Source organism: Quercus robur, chromosome 7, assembly GCF_932294415.1.
Source record: "Quercus robur chromosome 7, dhQueRobu3.1, whole genome shotgun sequence".
NCBI lineage: Eukaryota > Viridiplantae > Streptophyta > Magnoliopsida > Fagales > Fagaceae > Quercus > Quercus robur.
Window position 1 is genome coordinate 45,045,799 of NC_065540.1, and position 8,980 is coordinate 45,054,778.

Below are 8,980 nucleotides of genomic sequence, written 5' to 3' on the forward strand. Positions count from 1 at the left end.
TTTAACATGTATGACATGAGAGATAATCTTAGAAAACCAAAAACCTGGTAACATGGACTCTCTAGTCTTGGGTATTGTATGCTAGATGTTACCTTAGTAAAAAAAAAAAAATCTAATATCCAATTCTAGTCATGTTTTTAGTTTGTTTATAAAGCATAATAAAACAATGATTTTGAATATTTTATAAACTTATAGAGAAAATAATTTTTAATCATCTTGATATTTGTTTAGCATGATAATGACAGATACGAGGGTAATATATATTAAATGTCTCTCAAATTATAAATTTGGTATAATTGAGTCTGCATTATAAATTTGGTAAAAATGTCTCATAAAAAGCTATAGGGTAGTATGATACTTTTACACTATGTTTGAAACGGAGAAAGATGAAGGGAGAGAGGAAAGTGGCGAATATACTAAAATTTATTGTATTCTAGTCATCTTCCATTTTCCTCTCTTCTACTCTACCCTCATCTCCCACAATCCAAACATAAGGTTAAAGTCTAACTATACATGAAAATTTAACCATAAGTGTATATATGCGTGTTAACTTGTAAAAGGCTTCCAATCAAAAAAAAAAAAAAAAAAAAAAAAAGGACTTGTAAAAGGCTATAGGTCATAGGCCCACCTTATTTTACTTATATAGCACACATACTTGTACTGTACTGCACAATTTACCTCCTATATAAAGGAAATCGTGTATATTTTATTACTTGTGAAATGCAATACAATTCATTTAGTATTTCTAATATGGTATTAGAGTCATTACTCTGACTTTTTCTTATTAGTCTTGTCTCTCATTGGTGTTACTCCAAACTTATAGTTGCTTTTGCCATCACAGCCGCCGCCGCAGCCATTTGCCGTTGAATCTCCGACGTCTCTCAGTCATCGTCTCTAGTTTTGGACCTATAATCGCCATCGTTGAGGAGTCTCACACCACAAGGACCACTGCCATTATTGTCACTGCCGTGAATCTTGCCCGATTATGCTTTTACAGGTACCACTGTGATCATCTTGCCCCAATCTACTCAATTGTGGAAGTCTTGCAGCCATCGGAGCCTTCACACACCCTCACATGTTGCCCAAGCAATCTGCATGAAAGCGCGCGCCTCACGCGCCTTCTTCTACTCCAAGCTAACGTCACCCGTGATGTTATCAATGCCATGTCAGCCCTAGCTTACATCAACATCCAGTCACCTACTTACGTCAGCTGCTTATGTCATCTTGTTGACGTCATCTTCGTTGACTTCTATTGACATGCTCTAGTTGACTTTGATCGTTGACTTTTTGCATGGTTGACCGTTGACTTTAATGCCATAGTTGACTTTTTGCAATCAAAGTGCTCCTTATCCAGTTTTTTGTGTCGATTTCATTTTTACAGTCCACTTTTGCATATATTGCTTCTAAATGAAGAATAAGGACATGTCTTCTTCTTGTTACAATAATCGTCACCAACAATCCAACAAACTATTTTGCAATTTTTGCAAACGTCTTTGTTATAGTATTGAGGCTTGCTATCATCGCCGACAATCCAACAAAAGATTTGATTTTGAATTAATAATTTGATATGTTATAATAAATAAATTTAAATTTCAACACTATATGAATCAGGTAGTTATTGACTATAGATTTATTATGTACTTTGTGAGCATATGATGGAAATATGATCAAGACACAAAATTTGACATGTTCTATTTTAATCAACTGCCAAGATAGGTGTTTGCTACGTAATGCTTGGCAACAACTTACGGTCCCCAAGAGAAGTTATAAATATGTACAAACAATATAACATCGGAAGGATCAACTCTATGACCAAAACTATGGTGCTTTTCAAGCCCTTGGAGGCACCAATATTGAGCTCATGCTTGGTGTCCCTAATGAAGAGCTTCAAAGCACTGCTTCAAGCCAAGACTATGCAAACACATGGATCCAAAACAATGTGCAAAACTATGGAGATGTCAATTTCAGATACATTGGTGGGTTCCAGTTAGCTCAACTGGTAAAGTCTCTGATGGTTGTATAAGAGATCTGGGGTTCAATCCCCGCCTACACCAAAAACTGATTGGTGTCTTGGTCTGATAATAAAGAGCTATTATCAGGAGCGGACGCCATAGGTTAAAACTCTCTCAAAAAAAAAAAAAAAAAATTTCAGATACATTGCAATTGGCAACGAAATAGAGCCCAACGGTCCATATGCACAATTTCATTTCTCGGCCATGGAAAACATTCAAACTGCAATTTATAATACTGACCTTAGATATAAGAATATTAAAGTCTCCACTCCCATTTATCAAGCTGCCCTTGCAGAGTCCTACCTTCCATCAATAGGCTCCTTCATGTCTAAGTACCGATCACTTCTTGATCCCATCATAGGCTTCTTAGTGAAGCATAAGTACCTATTACTCATTAACATGTATCCATACTTTAGCTACATTGGCAATATTCAAAACATTCGTCTTGAGTATGCTCTCTCTACTACTCCCTTAGTTGAAGTGCAAGGTGGCGAACATGGATACCGAAACATTTTTTATGCCTTTTACTCAACATTAGAGAAGGCCAAATGGGGGGGTCTTTGAAAATCATTGTGTCCGAGACTGGTTGGCCTTCTGAAGGGGGACCGGCAACAAGTTTTGAATATGCAAGCACTTACAATTCGAATTTGATTAGGCATGTCAAGGGAGGGACTCCAAAGAGACCCAATGGGCCTATAGAAACTTACATGTTTTCCATGTTTAATGAGAATCTGAAGACTCCTGATTATGAGAAAAACTTGGGCTCTTTTATCCTAACAAACAGCTTAAATTCCAAATTAAGTTTAGTTAAGAATAGCACTAGCTAGTTCACTTCGGAATAAGGATAGCTTTTATGTGTATTATAGCTATAAATAAGACTTAATTACTTGTAGTCCCTAGGGAATCAAGTCTATGTATACATCCAAGATGTGAAAATAGTCTTAATAAAATTTTGTTCTTATCAAAATATGATAATCTCTTTTGTATGTTTGCATATTAATTTGGTACAATACCGCATTTATTTTATATGTTCAAAATTATATGTGAATTAAAGTTCTATCACCTTAACGTCAAAAAAAAAAAAGAGGATTCTGTCAAATTCATAGTTTTATATATTAAGACCAAGGCCTTTGTTTCTTAATCTGTTTGGAAAATTCTATGGCATCCTGCATAGTCTATCAACTCAAATCCATAATGGAAAACTTTAAAACAGCCACAAAGAAATCAAGGTGCTTCTCTTCCATGGTAGAAAATGTTTTCACGTGATTTGTCATAAGAACGTTTAAAAAAAAAATGAATTTGATTGGATTTGTTTATTTGAGTTTGTATTGTGCATGTGTGTCGAATCCCACATTAGATGTTTATTAGATGAATTATGGGTTTATAAGTGATTACAAGGAATCCAAATTTCAAATTGACTAGTTTGTAATTTATGGGAGGCGAGTGTCTAATTAAAAATTAGAGGAGAGGTGAGTGTAATATATAAAAAATAAAAATAAAAATAACAAAACCCTTAGGGAAGGTCAGTGAAAATTTTCCATAATACATATTAATTAAATCTAGGGGAAATTACACTTTACCACCCTAAATTTTACCCTAGATTACACTTTGCATCCTAAACTTTTCGGATACATATTTTGCATCCTAAACTATGACATTTGTTACACTTTGCACCCCGTACTTAAATTTTCTATTAAATTGGATGGAAAGCTCAATCACGTGACTAGCACATGACTATTATTTAAGTAACAGCAAGTCAAAATACCTAAATGCCCTCTTCCAAGTCAAAACTCAAAAGAACCTCCTCATATCTTTTACATAGATCACGGTCTCAGGCAGTCCCTCTCTCTCACACGTGACTTGGTGTTTTGGGTCTCTTGCATGCACAGATCAGTGGACTTTGAGGGTGGTATAGTGGCTGGGTCGCAGATGGTAGTGGGTAATGGTGGCTAGCTCCGATTTAGGTTTTGTTTTGGTTGCAATTCATATTTGATTTAGGTTTGTTTAGGTCCCGATTCAAATCTGGGTTGGGTTTTGGTTGTGTATGATTAGCTCTCTCTCTCTCTCTCTCTCTCTCCAATTTGGGTTTTTCTTGGGTCCCGATTCAGATTCGGTTTAGATTTTGGTTGTGTATGATTTAGCTCCTCTCTCTCTCTTTCTCTCTCACTTTCACAGCAGATCTTGGTTATAGATTGAATGAGATTTGTGTTTGTGGATCTTGTGTGGGTTGGTCCGAATTTGTGTTTATGATTTTGTATCCCTATGAATTTTTTTTTTTTGATCTGGTTTTTGGTTGTGAGACAGCCAACAATGTGTGGGTTCTTGTTAGGTTCTAAATGTTTAGAACAATTGGCAAATCGTGAACATAAACTTGTCTAGATATAGATCTTAGAGTCTATAAGTTTTATTAGACAATGCTCAATGTGATTCAAGTCAAGATTCAAGAACATACAAGCTGCAGGAAGAAGATTTCATAATATGTTTGGTTCGATCGATCGAAAGACAGGCTCGATCGATCGAAAGTCATATCTGCAGAATTTTAATTAAGCCCAAACAGCAGTTCAAGCCCATTTAGGATTAGGGTTTCTAATCTACTTCTCCCATTATATAAAGGAAACCCTAAGCACGTTTTTATGTGGCTTTTCAGAGAGAAAAGAGAGTGCCTCTTTTGTATTTAGGGTTTTATTCCTAAAAAGCTCTCTCATGTCTTCTACCGGTGCTATTCCTTGAAGAATCTCAAGATCCGGTATTGTAGAAGTTGCTGCCTTCTCTTGTTATCAAAGGTGTTGATGATCTAAACCTTCAAGGGTGGTCTTGGAGTCACAAACAGGAGAGTTTGTGTTGCTAAACCTTTGAGTGGGATCTCAAAGTCACAAACGGGGGTGTTTGTGTTTTGCAAAGGCCAAAGAAAGAAGGAGTCCGTGGATTTGGAGCTAGCACGTGGTCGTGTCAGTAAGTTCTACTGGTTGGTAGCAATAAGAAGTCGAGCGTGGGGGCTTGTAAGTCTTATTGTATGAACTTCAATTCTTTCTAGTGGATTTGCTTTTTACCTTAAGGATAGCTAGGTTAAATCCTCCCCAAGTTTTTTACCGGTTTGGTTTTCCTGGGTGATCATATCATTGTGTTATTTATTTTTTGTTGCTTTGCATGATTTGATCTTTTATATTGTGATAACCTAGACTTGTTTAATTGGACTAAGTAACAACTTGGCTAATTACCTAGGTTTAATCAATTGTTTAAGGGGTCTAAAAACTGATAGTTCTGATTGCGGATCTCATGCCCGTAAATTGGTGGCTGTGACTGTGTGTGGCCAAAAACAGTGGAAGAGTTTAGAGAGAGAAAGTGGCTTGATGTTGGGTTGGAAGAAGGGCATTAAGGTCTTTGGACCATGTTTCACTTAAGCAAGAGTCACATGCAAACTCATGAGGTTGAGCTTTCCATCCAATATAACAGAAAATTTAATTCCGAGGTGCAAAGTGTAACAGATGTCATAGTTTAGGGTGCAAAATGTGCATCCAAAAAGTTTAGGGTGCAAAGTGTAATATGAGGTATAGTTTAGGATGGTAAAGTGTGATTTTCCCTTAAATATTAAATCTAATTACCATTTGGGTTTTGACCCATATGACTATAGTGGACCAGGTGGAAATTAGCATCCACTCTCTTTGCCTTCCCACTTATTTTCTACTCATTTAAACAATAGAAAAACTTTTAATCTTGATGCAGTTCTTATTCATTCTCTCCCTCTCTTTTCTTTCCTACCAAATAAAGTGTAATACAAAATATATAAAATTTGCTAAAAATGTGTTACTGTATATCCTTCGGTTAAATTGAGGGGCGGAAACCCTAGATCCTAAATGTTGCTATTGAGAATGTCAGAGGTGTGCCAATTGCCGAATGGTCTTTGATAAGAAAAATTATTCACTTCCAAGGGAGTACTCCCATGATAACAAGGAGTCCTTGTAGAAGCAACGTTCTTTTACATCTAATAGCACTACAAGTGATCCAAACTTTGCACATGATACAAATAAAATTGGAAAATGGTTGATTGTAGAAATGAAAGACACAGTCCATCCATTAAATGTTGCATGGATGTAAAAACATAGGAACAAGATCATCTCTATTTAACGGTGTACAATTTTCATACAATAAGACTAGATATACTTTTAGATTTATAATATTTAATTTGAACCATAAATTAAATGAATCAATTTCAAATACCATCCAATTGGAAAGCCCAATGCGTCCTTCACATAAACATGTAAATTTCCGTAGGAAGGCAAAACCAATAAGACTGGTTGTCTCAAATAAAACCAAACACAGTGGGACATTTAAAAATTGAAGACAATTCAAAGGCATGGGGAGATATTTCCACAAATTAATGAGCAGTTAGATGTGCCTTGAATGATGCAAGTTGGTTCGTGTACAACTTGGTTCACGTAGAGTGCTTAACCAACAAAAATGTAGAATGTGGATATCACTCAAAAAAATATATAGTACAAGCATCCATCTGTCTCTCACTCTATAAAAGGGCAGCTGAACATGGTATAAGGCATAGTTGGCTATCTTAGCTTTTTGTTTCCTATTCCTTCCATATATAGTTTTCTCAATGGCTAAATCCAGTCATGTTGGTAAAAGTCCTTCCATGATTTCCACAATAATGTTGGTGCTTGGGCTGCTAATGGCTACCCTAGGCACAAGAGGTCTCTCTCTCTCTCTCTCTCTCTCTCTCTCTCATTGATACATGATTTAAAAGTCTTAATTAACCCAAGCTTGAGGAGCTGTGATATTGTCACACACTACAGTGTACTGCCTGGCCTCTTGCACCCACATGTACATGCAGGTTCCATGTTGTTGTGAGCAGATGTATGGAACAGTACACTTACTAAGACGCCAAATAGTACTATCCCTGGAACTATAGGAATAGAAAGTAGAAACTACCAATGTTAAATGGATCCTAAATCAATTAAAGTTGCCCTCTCTAGGCAATAGATTTTCCTTTGAGCTAAGTTTGATTGAACCAACCTTAGTCCAATCTCCACAAATCTGTCTTGGTCGTCATGCCATTTTTGGAATTGAAGCACGTTCACGTTGCATGCTCACCAAAAGTAGCCTGGAATGTTATAATAGCATTTAATTAAGTGCCACTCTATAGTTGTCTTTAGAGTGGGCACCTAATAAAAGGAAGCCACCGAATTACTTCTCTTAAATGAGCCACAACTAGCCCTCTAAGCATTTAAATTAAGAACTACCCCATTAGTTGTGTTTAGCTCTATGTGTGTGTGTGTGGGGGGGGGGGGGGGGGGGTGGTGGTTGGGTGGGGGGGACCTTTCTACATTTGTTTTGTTTGGTTTTGGCTCTCTCTCTCTCTCTCTCTCTCTCTCTCAAAATAATGGGATGAGAAAGAAGGGAGAGGGGAGTCCAGTAAAATCATGTGTAGAACTAGGACTTTTTACCAAGTGATATAGGACAACATATGGGGTTTAATGTTTATCATTTGTTAGTTTTTTAATTTTTATATAATTATCTCTTAGTACTGAAGATTTTATTTTCTTGATTCTAGGTGTTTTCCAGGGTCTGCTAGTCAAAATATAATCATATTACTTGAAAAATAAGTTTTCTTAAGCCTTTAAAATAGGCGTATAATATGTAAACAAAAATTCAGGTCAGAATTTCATGGTTGTGGCAAGTGGCAACAATTAGCTGAACAAATGAAAATTTCTAGGATTACTTAATCATATAGTATATCTTGCTGAAAATGCTAAGCTAGTCCATATTTTTATTACAATAAATTTCACATTAATGTGATTGGTGGATTTTAGCAACTTAATGAAAGAATATTTGAATTATTATTTTTTATAATTGGCAACGCGTCAGTTTCGTGTAATATCTCTAACATGACTATTATTATCCAATGAATCTTTCACTTTTAATATATTATTATATTATGACATTAGTGACATATTTTAGCTTTATCTTTGTGAAAGCAAATATTACAACCTAAAATCCCCTTCAGTAGTTATATGACATGTACGCTTCGAATCCAAGCCAAGACCTTGTGGGACAGAGATTGTTACATTAGTGACACATTTTAGCTTTATCTTTGTGAAAGCAAATATTACAACCTAAAATCCCCATCAGTAATTACATGACATGTACGCTATGAATCCAAGCCAAAAGACCTTGTGGGACAGAGATTGTTTAATTATCTTTTGTAGAAAGACTCGTTTCATCGTCTAGCTGACTGACAGAAACTTGAAGTACCAAATTGTAGGATATGGAATAATGCTTTTCTCTGATTCTTCTTGTGTTTAAACCTGCCAAAATCAAAGATTAATCATATATAGCTCTGTTACTTTCAAGTTTTCTCCTATAATTTGATGGGGGGACTGCACAAAAGTAGGATGGATATAAAACTGAAGAAGAAAAAAGAGATTGTTATTTTATCTTAAATATTGGATAGGAAGAATGCAAAAGTGAAAGAATGTCGAATGAATATGACATTTATTTGTTTGATAGAGAAGAAAAATGAAAGGAAAAATAATTTGACTATACTACCATAATATGAAAATAATATGTATATATTTCTCACTTTCTTTTTTTTAATATTAGTTGATGCAAGAAAAATGGGAGATTTTTTTTTTTTTTAAAGGGAAGAAAAACGAGAGTTAGAACTTGAGATAACACAGTATAGAGAATATATATCTGTTTGATGGTAATGTATGAAAGGCTCAGTCATTGATTTAATTTGGATACTCAAAATTCGAATATTATATAAGAAAAATTGCAAAGATTTCCTTTTAAGTTTTCCGTTCTAACATTTACCTCTCTTCTAGTTTAGAATAAAATATTCATCTCCTCTAAAAATGTCAACCATTTGTACTAACTTTCACTCAATAACTGAAAAAGAGTTTAAAAATCTTATATTTTATATTTTACCCTCCACTTGCATACCCCTTCTAATAGGAAAT

General features: G+C 35.2%; 1 pseudogene; it reads left to right on the plus strand.

The window, feature by feature from the left end:
• Nucleotides 1–6: 6 nt before the first annotated feature.
• LOC126691490 (glucan endo-1,3-beta-glucosidase, basic isoform-like) lies at nt 7–2,823 on the plus strand (annotated as a pseudogene).
• The last annotated feature ends 6,157 nt before the right edge of the window (nt 2,824–8,980 follow it).